We start from the raw sequence: 13,144 nt of genomic DNA on the forward strand, positions 1-13,144 counted from the left end.
AATTGTGCAACCCTAAGAATACTTGATGAGGTTGGCACAACTGTTCTCCAAGCAGAAAAATTAAAATGGAGTAGTTTAATATTTGTTCAGCAAAATTCACAACCAACCTAAGATATTAGTTATAAATGAGCAACTTGATACAAAAATAAGAGCAGAATAAAATGATAAAATTATATTGGCAATACTGTTTGGTTTTAGGAAAAATTAAATATATATAAATAATATAAACATATATACATAAGCATGCACACATAGATCTCTATTTAACAAGAATATGAGAAAAAGAAAGCAGAAAAACTAATATACGAAATAGACAAAAAAATTAAATAGACAGAAGAATAATTACAAAATAATGAAGTAAACATATGACTTTTTCCAAGGGAATTTTTTCAGTGCTCTGTGATGGAATGTGGGATTGATGAATATACTTAAAAAGTAATTTGCATATATATTTATAGATCACAATTCTATTTGAATATGAAGATGTTATATACTTAATAAGCAACTTTATTATAAGCAACTTTATTATAATGAGTATTTCTTCCTAAAAGAGAAAAATACATAAAATATCTATTTTAAAAGATATTAGAATTATGGACTTTTACTTCTGGGAAGATGGAAGAGTTACACTTTCTCCTTTTCTTCTCCTTAAATACAATGGAAATGGTCAGATTTCAATAGGAAATCAATTATCATACAAGAAACAAGAATCAGAAAGATCTCTTAACTAAATGAAAAGAGACAATGAATAAATGCCAACACCAGATAAGAAGAATTTTGTAATTATCTGACAAAGATTTTAAAACAGCCATGATAAAAATGTTTCGACAAGCAATAACACTCATTCTTGAAATAAATAAATAAAAAATAGAAGGTCTCAGCAAGGAAATAGAAAGCCTCAACAAGGAAATAGAAGGTATAAAAAACAACCAATTTGAAATTTTAGAACTGAAAAATGTAATAATCAAAATAAAACCTCAGTGGATGGGCTCAACAGCAGAATGGAAAGGACAGAGGAAAGAATCAGTAAACTTAAAGCTAGAACAATAAAAAATACTCAACTTGTACAACAGAGAGAAAATAGACTGAAAAAATAAATAGCGTGTGAGGTACTTGTGAGAGTATAACAAAAAATTTAACATTCATGTAATTTAGAGTCCCAGGAGGAGAGAAGAAAGAGGGTAGGGATGAAAAAGTACACAAAGAAATAATGACTGAAGACATCCTGAATTTAGCAAGAGACAAACATACAGATTCAAGAAACTGAGCAAACCACAAACAGGTTAAACCCAAAGCATTACATGCTGAGAGACATCATAAGTTACTTCAACAATTAAGGACAAAGAAAAAAATTTGAAATAAGGGAGAGAGAAACAAAACCTTACTTACAGGGTAAAAACAATTAGAAACACAGTAGTAACCAAAGATGTAGGAAAGAAGAGGCACAGTATTTGTCAAGTGCTAAAAGAAAAAGAACACTCAACCAAAAGTCTTATGCCTAGCAAAAACATCCTTCAGTAATGAAGGGGAAATTAGGACATTCTCAGATGAAGGAAAACTTAAGAAATTTGTTGCCAGCAAATATACCCTAAAACAAGGAATAAACAAGTTCTCTAAACAGTAAGGGTATGATAAAAAAAAAAGAATCATGGAACAGGGGTAAGGAAGAAAGAACACAGTAAATTAAAAAAATAGGTAAATACAATAGGCTTTCCTTCTCCTCTTGAGTTTTCTAAATTATGTTTGGTGTTTGAAGCAAAAACTAGAATACTGTCTGATGTGGTTCTAAATGTATGTAGATGGAATATCTAAGGCATTTATATACCATAAATGGCGTAGGGGTAGAGGGAAAGAAAGGGAGACGAGATTTCAGTATAGGTAGACTGTGATAAGTTGTGAATATATAACACTGTATAGAGCAACCACTAAAAGAGATGTGCAAAGAGATGTACTCAAAACACAAGAGATAAATCAAAATAGAAATCTTAAAAAATTTTTAATTAAAACACAGTAAGGCAAGAAAAACCCTAGATAAATAAAAAGCAGAGAGCAAACTAAAACCAAAAAGTAAAATGGCAGACTAAAGCCCTAACATACCAATTATTACATTAAATGTAAATGGTCTAAACATACCAATTAAGACAGTGGTTTGTAGAGTGGATTAAAAACATGATCTAGTTACACGCACTCTTTAAGAAACTTACTTCAAATCACCAGTATGGACAGATACTGTGAAAGGATAAAAAAATATATATCATGGAATCATTACAAAGGAAAGCATGAGTAGCTATATTAATTTTAGGTAAAGTAGACATTGTAGCAAAGAAGATTACCAAAAACAGAAAGAGACATTATATACTGATAAAAGGATAAATCCACCAAGAAGACATCATAATCCTAAATGTGTATGCACCAAAGCTGCAAAAATATGTGAGGTAAAAACTGACAGAACTGATAGGAGAAATAGACAAATTTATAACTACAGTTGGAGACATAAATATATCTTTCAAAAATGGATAGAACAAATGGACAGAAAATTAGCACGAATATAGACAAACTCAATACACTATCATCCGATGATCTAACCAACAAGGAACTAAACAACATTTTTAGAACATTCCATCCAACAATAGCAGGATACGCATTCTCTCCAAGTGCCTGTGGAACATAAAGGATGATAGAGCATCTCCTGGGATATAAACAAATCTCAACAAATTTAAAATAATTTAAATCATAAATGTTTTCTGACCACATGAAATCAAAGTAGAAATCCATAACATAAAGATAATGGGAAAGTCTCCAAACATTTGGAAGGCAAACAATACTTCTAAATAATCCAGAATCAAAGAATAAATCTCAAAGGAAATGAAAAAGTAGATTAAGCTCAATGAAAGTGAAATATAACATATAAAAATTTGTGAAACACAGCTAAAGCAGGGCTGAGAGAAAATTTTATAGCACAAAATACATATATTAAAAAAGAGAAAAAATTCTCAAACCAATTATCTAGGCTTGCATTTCAAGAATCTAGAAAAATATTACAATAAATTCTAAGCAAGCAGAAAGAAGAAAATAATAAATACAGTGTAGAAATCAATTAACTTGAAAATATAAAAATAGAAAAAAATCAATGTAACAAAGAGTTGATTTTTTTGAAAGATCAATAAAATTGACAAACGTCCAGAAAGACTGACAAAGAAAAAGGAGAGAACATACAAATGACAAATATCATGAATGAAATAAGAGATACCACTAGAGACCCTGCAGACATCAAAAGGATAATAAAGGAGTACTGTGAACAACTCCAAACACATAAATTCGACACAGATGAAATGGACAAATTCCTTGTAAAAACGTACTACCAAATGCACGATCTCTCTCTATTATTTCTACAAGTTTCACAAATACATGTGAATCTAAAATTTCTAGTAATTAAAAGTTTAATTAAATACAAACAAACCAGAAAAAAACAGAAGATATTCATTACACAAAGCTGAATTCCTTGAGGTGAATAGCTGTTTACATAAGAGCTCTCCTTCAAAGTTTGATTTGCTCTTTCTTGGATGAGGGGTGTGGACACCTTTTGAGCATGACAGCATTGAGAGACTGTCCTTAAAAGGATTTTAGAGCACTGTAATGTAAGCAGTTGGGAGGTATTTAAGATGCATGGAGTGATGTGAAAGGGTGTATATCTTAGGTGTAGGATAAATGTATACAATGGAATAGACTCAAAGAATCTTAAGTAATAATAATAACTATCACATGTTAAGCACTTATAATGTATTAGGTTTTATACAGTTTATCTCCTATAACATTCCTGAATGGTAGATTTTTTAAATGCCTATTTTTTTAGATGTTATAATCATGGTACAAAAAATCAGTTACAGCCAAAATTGCAGAGCTAATAAGTAGATTTTAACTTATGGCTTCACATTCTAAACACACTACGTTTCACAATACTACATTCTAGTCATGGAGGAAAGAATAAAATCTGAAATAGAATTTAAGTAAAATAAAGAATAAATTGTGGTCCCGTGGTTTCAAAATGGACACTGTAGTTCCAAACATCATATTCATATTTAGCCAAAAGAGGGAGAAAACGGGCATAGATGGAGGGAAAATGGGGGAAGGTGGCTGTTGTGAGCCACAGCTCTAAAGATGTTCCCTTGGTCTCATTGTCTAAGACTGTCTCACATGACCATCTCTAGCTGCACGGGTGGTTAAAAATGTTGTGAGAATCTGGCTTTCTCAGCTTCAATAGTAGAGTGAGGCAAGGAAAAGGGCTTTTAAATATTGATGTTGGGTGAAGAAACCTATAGGGATGACCACAGAATACTAAGTTATTTTTTTAATCTGGTGGAGAAATACAATAATAGTAAAGAATCTTGATTAACAAGAGAAGTGATTTCAGTGAAATAACCACAGAAGAGTTGTGAAATGTTCATAACAGGAGACAAAAATCCATCAAATAGCATTTTACTCTTTACCTTCAGGTATCTAAAAGGAAAGCCAATGGCTGAGCGAAAAACATCTTGGTTTTCTTATTATAATGAATTGCTATGCTTGTTTAAGTTTCACCAGTAAAAGAAAAATAAGAAAATAACTTCATTTGTTCCATTGCTCATAATGTGTGCTATGAAAGTGAGCCAAAATAGCCATTTAAAGGAGAATTTTGTATATAGTTTACATAACCTATCTTAAACACAATTTTCTCCTACAGCTTGTAAAGAGAATGATAGGTCAGAGAGCAGAGCAAATACTTTCTAGGGTTATAAAAAGCCTTTCTTTTTTTCTTTATGAGTATTCAACTCCAAGCAGTTAATGTAAAAGAATAATCTAAGTAAGTAAATTGGGCTAAGATAAAAGGGATATTTTCCTTTGTCAAATTAATTTTTCTAAGTTTTGAGTGAGTCAGTTCTTAGAATTTCAACATGTCTGTGACTACATTTGCAAAAATAAATGTAAGAATACAAAGCAATGCAATTTCACACTTCCTTCAAATAGTTTATATTTATTATTGATTAGGTGTTCATATAGTTGTAGAATCTCTTTAAATAACGTGAAAGTAATTATAACAGGAAGAAAATATGTTTTGAGATCTGAGAAACCTGTGTTGACATGCCTGCTCAGGAATCATTAGCTGGGGACCTTAATAATACATACCTGACAGAATTACTTAAGAGTTTACATGAGTAAATATGTAAAATCTCCAGTAAATCTTAATTCCCTTTTCTCGGAATACTTTGATGTGAGCCCTCAGATATAACTCACGAAATGTAATCATTGTGATTTAGAAAAGTGCATATCTATTCATGAGGAGAATCACTCCCCAAACTAGCCTTTGAACTGACTGAACAAATAATTTAGTTTGTTTTTTCTTTCTAATTTTTTTAAATTAAGTAACACATCTTTAAAACTAGTTAGAATGTAGGTTTTATATTGTAATACAGGGATGCAAAATGCCAGAGGCTTAAGAAAGATAGATGCCCATTTCTCTTTAACATAAAAATCTGGAATGAGGCAGTTCAGGGCTGATGTCATGGCTCCCTGATCACGGGATCCAGGCTCTATTTTGTTTTACTAGTAATACCATTTTCATGGTTCTGGATGGTTCATCCATCATTCCCTTGTTAGCACTGCAGCCAGACAAAGGAAAAAGTCAGTGAGGGGAAGAGCATGACTGCGCCCTTCTTTTAAGGACATGATCAGAAATTTGTACAAATCACTTCCACTAACATGCCATTGGCTATTAGTTACATGACTACACCTAGCTACAAGGGAGTCAGAAAGTGCAATAATTACCTGGGTGGACACGTACCCAGATAAAAGTTATATCGCCATGTAAGAAAGGAAAAAGAAACACTAGGGAACAATTAGCAATTTCTGCCATCTCCATCAACAATGCAAAATGCATAAACATCATAAATATGCAAAGGCAATTGATAAAAGTTAAAAAAAAAAGAAAAACACTCTTCTAGACCACTGACTGAAGCTTGACTGTGCTGAAATTTTCAACTGGACCCCACCCGCACCCCCCTCAAAAAATGTCAAAAAGTCTCAAAAATTTAATGACTAAACTTGAACAGATTCTTTAATGGAGATATTTAATGACATTAATGATGAAACAAAGAAAGAAACAAACAAAAAGCAGAGCTTTTCTATGGCAGGCATTAGATAGAGCAACCATAAGAACTATGTCTTTTCTTACCCTTACCTCCCTCTAACACCTATTTTGTAACAACTTACTGTTAATATGTAATAAAATAAGGCAGTTTTAAAACAAATAGTGTACTAGCATATTCAAAGAAATATCTTTCAAAGAAGCCTTCTCTAAATGATGCAATGATTTTTTGAAATTTTTTGGAAATTATTCTTTTGGGTTGTTTTAGATGCTAGTTTCCAAGACAGAAAACAGAATTAGTCTCATCGTTTTATATTTGTTTTTTTTTCCTTTGTTGTCCTTCCCTTCTTTGCCCAGCTCTTTCTACTTCAGTCAAAAGCAGCACTGCTTTATGCAATAGCTCAATAACCTTCTCCAAAAGGGCTGTGCCTATGTTATCAGGAAGCCAGTGGCTGTTGGAACAAGGGTCTCTGACAGATGGATCACTTGAGGTTGGGTGGGAAACTTAATGTGTGATATACTTTCACCCAACAAAATACGTATTGAGCAGCCAATGTGTCTGGCAGTGTCCTTGGTTCTGACATGAAACGGGGAACTAAATAGATAGCATCTCTGCCCTTACTGACCTTGGAGTCTAATGAGAGGCAGATAATGAGAGGTAATTTGAGAAATATCACACACAGAGATGTCAAATTAGAATGTGATTGGTATTACAAAGAGATATGCAGGGAGAAGTATGGATCAGGGCAGGCTCCACTGAGGTAGAGATGCTGGGTTAAAACTTGGAGTTAGAATTAATTAGATGAAGATAGTGCTAGGGAAGGCGGACGGGAAGAGTGTTTCAGTTAGAGAGAGGAGCACATATAAAGGCCCTGGGGTAGGAGATTAGGAAGGAAAAGTTCAGGAAGTAAAGCAGACCAGCATTCCTGGAATGCAGAGGTGAGGCAGAGGATTAAGATTAAGCTGGATGGAGAAAGAGGGGGGACAGTGACAGCAAGGCCATATTGTTCATGTTAAAGATTTTTAATCCATACAACAATTGGAATCTGTTGAAGTATTTGAGCAGAATTACATGCTGAGGTCTTTCTTTTTAAAATAACCTCACAGACCAGGGACTTTAGGGTGTGTGCAAAAACCTACAGTAGGGGACCAGTTAGGAGGCTAGCCTAGCAGTATAGGCAAGAGGAAAATGTAGACTAAACTGTCAGAACTGGAGAGATATGGAGAGAAGTGAGCAATATTTAGTAAGTAAAACTGATATGGCTTAGTAATGGATTGAATTTATAGGGCGAGAGAGTACAAGGTATGAGGAGACACTTGTGTTTCTGGCTTTTAAACTAGATTGATGATGATGCATTTCATGAGTTAGAGAACAGTGAGAGATGGGCTTAAAGGAAATCCACATTTGGAGTATACCTCATAGGTCAATGAGATAACCTGCAGAGGAAATGTCTATCAAAAAAAGAAGGGTATCTAAGAATCAAAACTGAATACATTTAAATTTTTATTTTCTAGATCTAGAAAGAAGAGATTGCAAAGGATATTGAAAAGGAAAGGTGAAGGATGTAGGAAGAAAACCAGGAACATACGTCTTCCTAGAAGCTAAGAAAAAAGATTATATCAAAAAAGTGAGTTTGGTCAATGGCGTTAATTGTGGCTGAAAAGTCAAGTTAAATTGAATGAAAAATTGTTCATTGGATTTGCTGGAAGGGACTTGAGCATAATTGACATATATTTGTTTGTGTGTTGCTACTTAATAAGGTTAATGACACTAAATGGCTGATCTCTGGAAAAAAATAATAAATTCTCAGAAGTTGAATTTTACTTGTCAAAGATTTACTTTACCTCATTTCCTTTGTCTTGATACAGTTTAGTGTAGAAGCATATTTCATGAATGCTAAACACAATTTAGACTTCCCAAATTATATTCCACTTTATTTCTTTATCTTATTGTTGATACTATTTAGTAAAGAGACCCACAAGAATGCATAATGACTTTTAGAAAATGCAAACAAACACATTTTGCCACAAGGTTTTTTAGTTTTCTAATTTCCGAAGGGTTATTGATGATTTGGGGTTTGTTCCTACCTTCTTATGAGTGAGCATTGTTAACTGTGTTTTGTGCTTTGTTTTCAGGATTGTTTAAAAATATTCCTTATGGTTGAAGATCTGGATGCGCTAAAGAACTGGACAGTAAAAGCACAAGGCTGCTCTTAGATGGGGGTGGTTATATGTAGCACTCACACCAGCACACAGACATCCTCCGCAAAGGGCAGTCAAAGCCAGCCCCAGGGACAGGAAGAGAGGGAAATGTAAGGAGCAAGAGAGATGCTTCAGTTTGGGAGAACAAGAAATCATTAATAAAATACACTCTAAGCAGTAGCTAAACATAAATGAAAACATATGGGACCAATAACTATGAAAATGGACTGAGATGGCTTATAAGATAAGAATTGTAGAGAAACAACAGTATAGTTATGTCAATGGCTAAGTTAATGGCTATTTCTGCACTCAGGAATATTTATTTTTTTTCTCATAATAGCTGTTATATCTGCTGTTAAAGTTAACTAATTTATTTGTTTTTCTCTAAATAAATGGATGAGTGTACTACGTTGTGTGTTCCTGTTTGATTCAATGATTTGTAACTGTGGTGAGTATAATCATTAAGTCTGAACTATCCCAATCAGGCATCGTTAACTGTTGCTTGACCTAGCATAAAGGAGACATAGCACAAAGGAAATGTTGCTTGTTTTATCAGTAAAATAAAGCTTCAATAGATTTGCCTTATTCTTATTGGTCCAATCTAATTAGGACCACAAGCAATATGAAAAATGAATCCAGAAATAAATCTCTAGATTGCATTTTATTAGACTGTTTTTTGTTTGATTATAAATCTTTGATCAGAAATATAAAACAAGTTAAAAAACCAATCAAAGGTACATGAAACTCAAATCACTTTCTTCTTCTCTGGGGGAAGAATTAAGAGTAAGCAAAATAAAATGGAAATAAAGGCTACATGGAGAGCCCATGTGTTTGCAAGTCAGTCCTCTCAACAAGAATGGTCATAATTCCTAATCTAAGTAATTTTTTTCTCTTGGCTTACAATTATGGAATACTTGAGTTGGAAATGACCTTGGAGATTATATCCTCTAGCTTCTTCATTGTTCACATGAGGAAATTCCTTTAGCACTAAGGAAAGTGGGCTCTCATGAAGTGGCTGCTAACTCAACGAAAGAACCCAACTCCTGTTCCTGCCCTATCCAGAACTATTTCTCTTATGCTGCACTGCCACTTTCCAGTAAGAAAAAGGAAAGATGATAAACAGCCTTTTGAAAGAGAGGTAAGATCTTAAGCATATCTGAGTAATAAACATTTCTTTAATATTCTAAAGAAAGGTAGGTCTGGATCTTACCTTTAACAGCTCTTTACAGCTGTGAAAAGTTGGTAATGAAGTATATTAACATGGAGTTCATGACTGAGGTAGGGTATGAAGAATCAAGTTATAGCACAAATTCTTCATTTTTCTAGTATCATGAACCTCTGAGAGTTCCTTACTTTCATAAGCATCAGATTCAGTTATTCAATTTTATAAATAAATAACAGTGTATTTTAAAAGGACAGTTTTCATTTCTCTCTTATTTATATACCTATACTATAGTTTTTCACTTATTTTTTCAAATAGCACTGGAAAAAAAACCAGCAATCACTGTTTTCCCATTTTTTACGCAATAATTATCAGTTGGGTCGTATATATAGGGAACGATAACTATGTGAAGAAACTGGGTACGCAAAGATGAAAAACACAATGCCCATGCCTTCTAGACAGGGCAGCAGGGAGTAAATGGCTTAACATGTTCTACTGATAAAAGAAGGAACAGTCCTGGATGGCTAGAACATAGGAACCATGGAGAGAGTTAAGGAGACAAGGAGGCATGCTATGGTAGGGAGTCAGTGTTGGAAAAGATTTATGACCCTGAAGCTTTGTGTGTCCATCAATCTTTAGAGCGAGGCAAGGACCTGAAAAAAAACTGCTGAAAGGCTGGGGAGTTCTCAGTATCTCTCAGTAGGAAGAATCTTCTGAAGAACTCTTTTAGGGAGATAACCTCTAATGCCTGAGCTTTAACTTAATGAAGAAACTAACCTTTAAGGGAACTAATAAAAAACTGGGAAATTCCTCATGATGTGAGAGTTCCCTTAGTTCATACCTTCCCTCACCCCAACCCCATCTGGTTTCACAGTGTATTAAATATTCGCAGGCGGTAAAGCAAAGATTGAATAATTCATACAATTTAGTGAAAGCTGGCAATGATGTGCACCTCACATGAAGGTGAAAATAAGATTTCAACAGGTATAAAGTAAAATATGCAAGATGACAAATACATGCAACACAATATACCTTTTTACTAATACAAAACACAACTAATAAAAATTATTTGGTACCATTTCAAAAACTCTTTTAATAAATAGGATCCTAATGCTTTGATCAATAACTGCTATGTTCTTTTAGCATTCTGACCTAATTTGGTTTTTATATTGTATCTAGTTTTTCCTATACAAAGTTAACTTTACTGTTGCCCCTAGACTCTTCTGTAAATAAGATGGAAGTCTCAAAGGTTTTAATTATCTCAGTCAAACAGGAGTTACTAGTTTTTCTAACACTAGTACTTGAATTCTAATATCTTCCCAAATTGGGCTTTGTATTTTTTCATTTGAATTCACTGTTCTAGATGAGGCTCTGGAAATTCTACCTTTTTGAGGCTATGAGCTAGGATTTAGTATCTATCCAAAAAAGACGAAATAATTTAGGAAGCAGTTAGATAATTAAGCTGGTTTAGGTAAAATCTTCTAAAACCTAACAGACATCATTAAAAATAAACTAAGAGGGCTTCCCTGGTGGTGCAGTGGTTGAGAGTCCACCTGCTGATGCAGGGGACACGGGTTCGTGCCCCGGTCCGGGAAGATCCCACATGCTGCGGAGCAGCTGGGCCCATGAGCCATGGCCGCTGAGCCTGCGCGTCCGGAGCCTGTGCTCCGCAACGGGAGAGGCCACAACAGTGAGAGGCCCGCGTACCGCAAAAAAAAAAAAAAAATCTGCTGGTATATGTCCTGACAAATACACAATAACTATGGTGAATAAAATTATAACACACACTGTTCTTTGAATAGAGATGTTCAGCGGACTATGTGCAACATATCCAAATCGTCCAATTAAAGTAGTAGGAGAAGCACATGAAGGAAACAATTGCTGCAGTGTTGTATGCTGGAGAGGAAAAGCACAGCTTTTTACACAACTTTTAAAATGTAATGTACACGAGAGCAAAGCCAAATGTCAAAGGAACAACCAAATGTCAACAAGGAGAAGCACACGGTGGGCTGGGACACCACCGTTGAGGGCAAGTAACCCTAAAATACAACAAGGTTCCTTTGTGTCCCTGCAGATCCTTCTTTTTTTTTCTTTTTTTTTTTTTTTGCGGTACGCGGGCCTCTCACTGTTGTGGCCTCTCCCGTTGCGGAGCACAGGCTCCGGTGGGATCGTCCCAGACCAGGGCACGAACCCACGTCCCCTGCATCGGCAGGTGGACTCTCAACCACTGCATCACCAGGGAAGCCCAGATCCTTCTTTTTAATCAAGAGTGGAGTCCAATTTTCACCATCTTGGTAAATTCAAGGTAGGGATACCTCATGTGGTCCAGATGCCAGTGGATGAGACGAACCCCGTGTCATACCTAGTCCAAGATGTGATGGAGACTGAGTGAATTGCAGCCTTTTCCATGTGTCAGGATTGTGATGGTGTAGCTCTGCCGGGTCTGAGATCTCAGACTCAGAATTTGTTTAATCTAATTCCACAATATGTGTAGGTCCCCTCATGACAATAGCAAAACCTCTAAACCCATCTTAAATTGTATATATTAAACCAAATCTCTTAATGCATATTACCAAGCTGTGGTCTGCTGTCACCAACTTAGAATAATTCTATCTCTCCATACTCAAACCTCAGGTTTAAAGTGCCTCTTTCCTGCGAGTAAAAGTCTGAATTAACCTGTGACTGTCCAACAATCTTCCTTTCACTATAGGCACCAAGGCTCAGTGGAGGGGAGAAACCATTCCTCACCTCTCATTTCTGACAGAGGGTAAAAATGAAACAGAGCATTTTCTAGTTACCTAAAAACTACTCAGAAAAGTTTTTATTCACTCAAAGCTGTAGAAGAAATCATAACTTGCATATTACAACATTCTGAAAAACTGTTTGAGTCAAAAATTACATTTAATTTTCACTATAAACAAAGTTTTTTTCCTCCCCAAAGGCAAAACCAACACAAAAATGTGTTTTGGGGACTACTTTACTTCTATGCTGACTGAATACTGCTAATGCAATATAATGCTGTTATTAGTCTTTATGTAGTGAATAAAGTTTTTTAAGTAGAGGATAAGGTAGACGTGTCACAGGAAAATGAAACGATCTGTATTTCAAGCTGTTACTTTTATTCTTGCTTTGCAGTTACAATATAGATATTTTGTCAAATGTCCTCAGACTCCTCAGTTTGACAAATGGTATTTTACTCCCTGTCCTTCTCTGAGACATTTTTACCTTTTCCATTGTTCTAAAATGTATCATTCATAAAGGAGAACTCTAATAGAAAAATGTGTCACACAAAATAAATAACAAAGCCTCCAATTCCAAACTGGTTTAAACAGTAAGGCTTCATGACAACCTGTCAACATTCCTATTATTGATGGTTTTGTTACAAGTCTTATGGAGTGTTTTGTGGTAAATGTGAAGATCGCATGTTCAATTCAACTACCTCTTTCTTTACCTCTCCTCTGGTCTCCTCCTCTGCCCACAGAAAAACTAAGGCAATTAAGCAAAGTTATAATTCTAATTATCAAGCAGCTATTAAAAGAAATGACATTTATTTCACTCTGAAAATCTGATGTAATAAGCACATGAAGAAGTTCCACATTAAGCAAGCTTTCTCTCCACTGAAAGTAGGTCAGGTAACAAAAAATAAAACAGAATTCAGA

General features: G+C 34.6%; 1 protein-coding gene across 1 annotated transcript in view; it reads right to left on the reverse strand.

Annotated features, from left to right (window-relative positions):
* BANK1 (B cell scaffold protein with ankyrin repeats 1) overlaps nt 1–13,144 on the reverse strand; it is a 271,583-nt gene that overhangs the window by 193,984 nt on the left and 64,455 nt on the right. The window lies entirely within an intron of this gene.

The sequence above is a fragment of the Leucopleurus acutus genome (assembly GCF_964270905.1).
Source record: "Leucopleurus acutus genome assembly, chromosome: 4".
In the NCBI taxonomy this organism is placed as follows: Eukaryota; Metazoa; Chordata; class Mammalia; order Artiodactyla; family Delphinidae; genus Leucopleurus; species Leucopleurus acutus.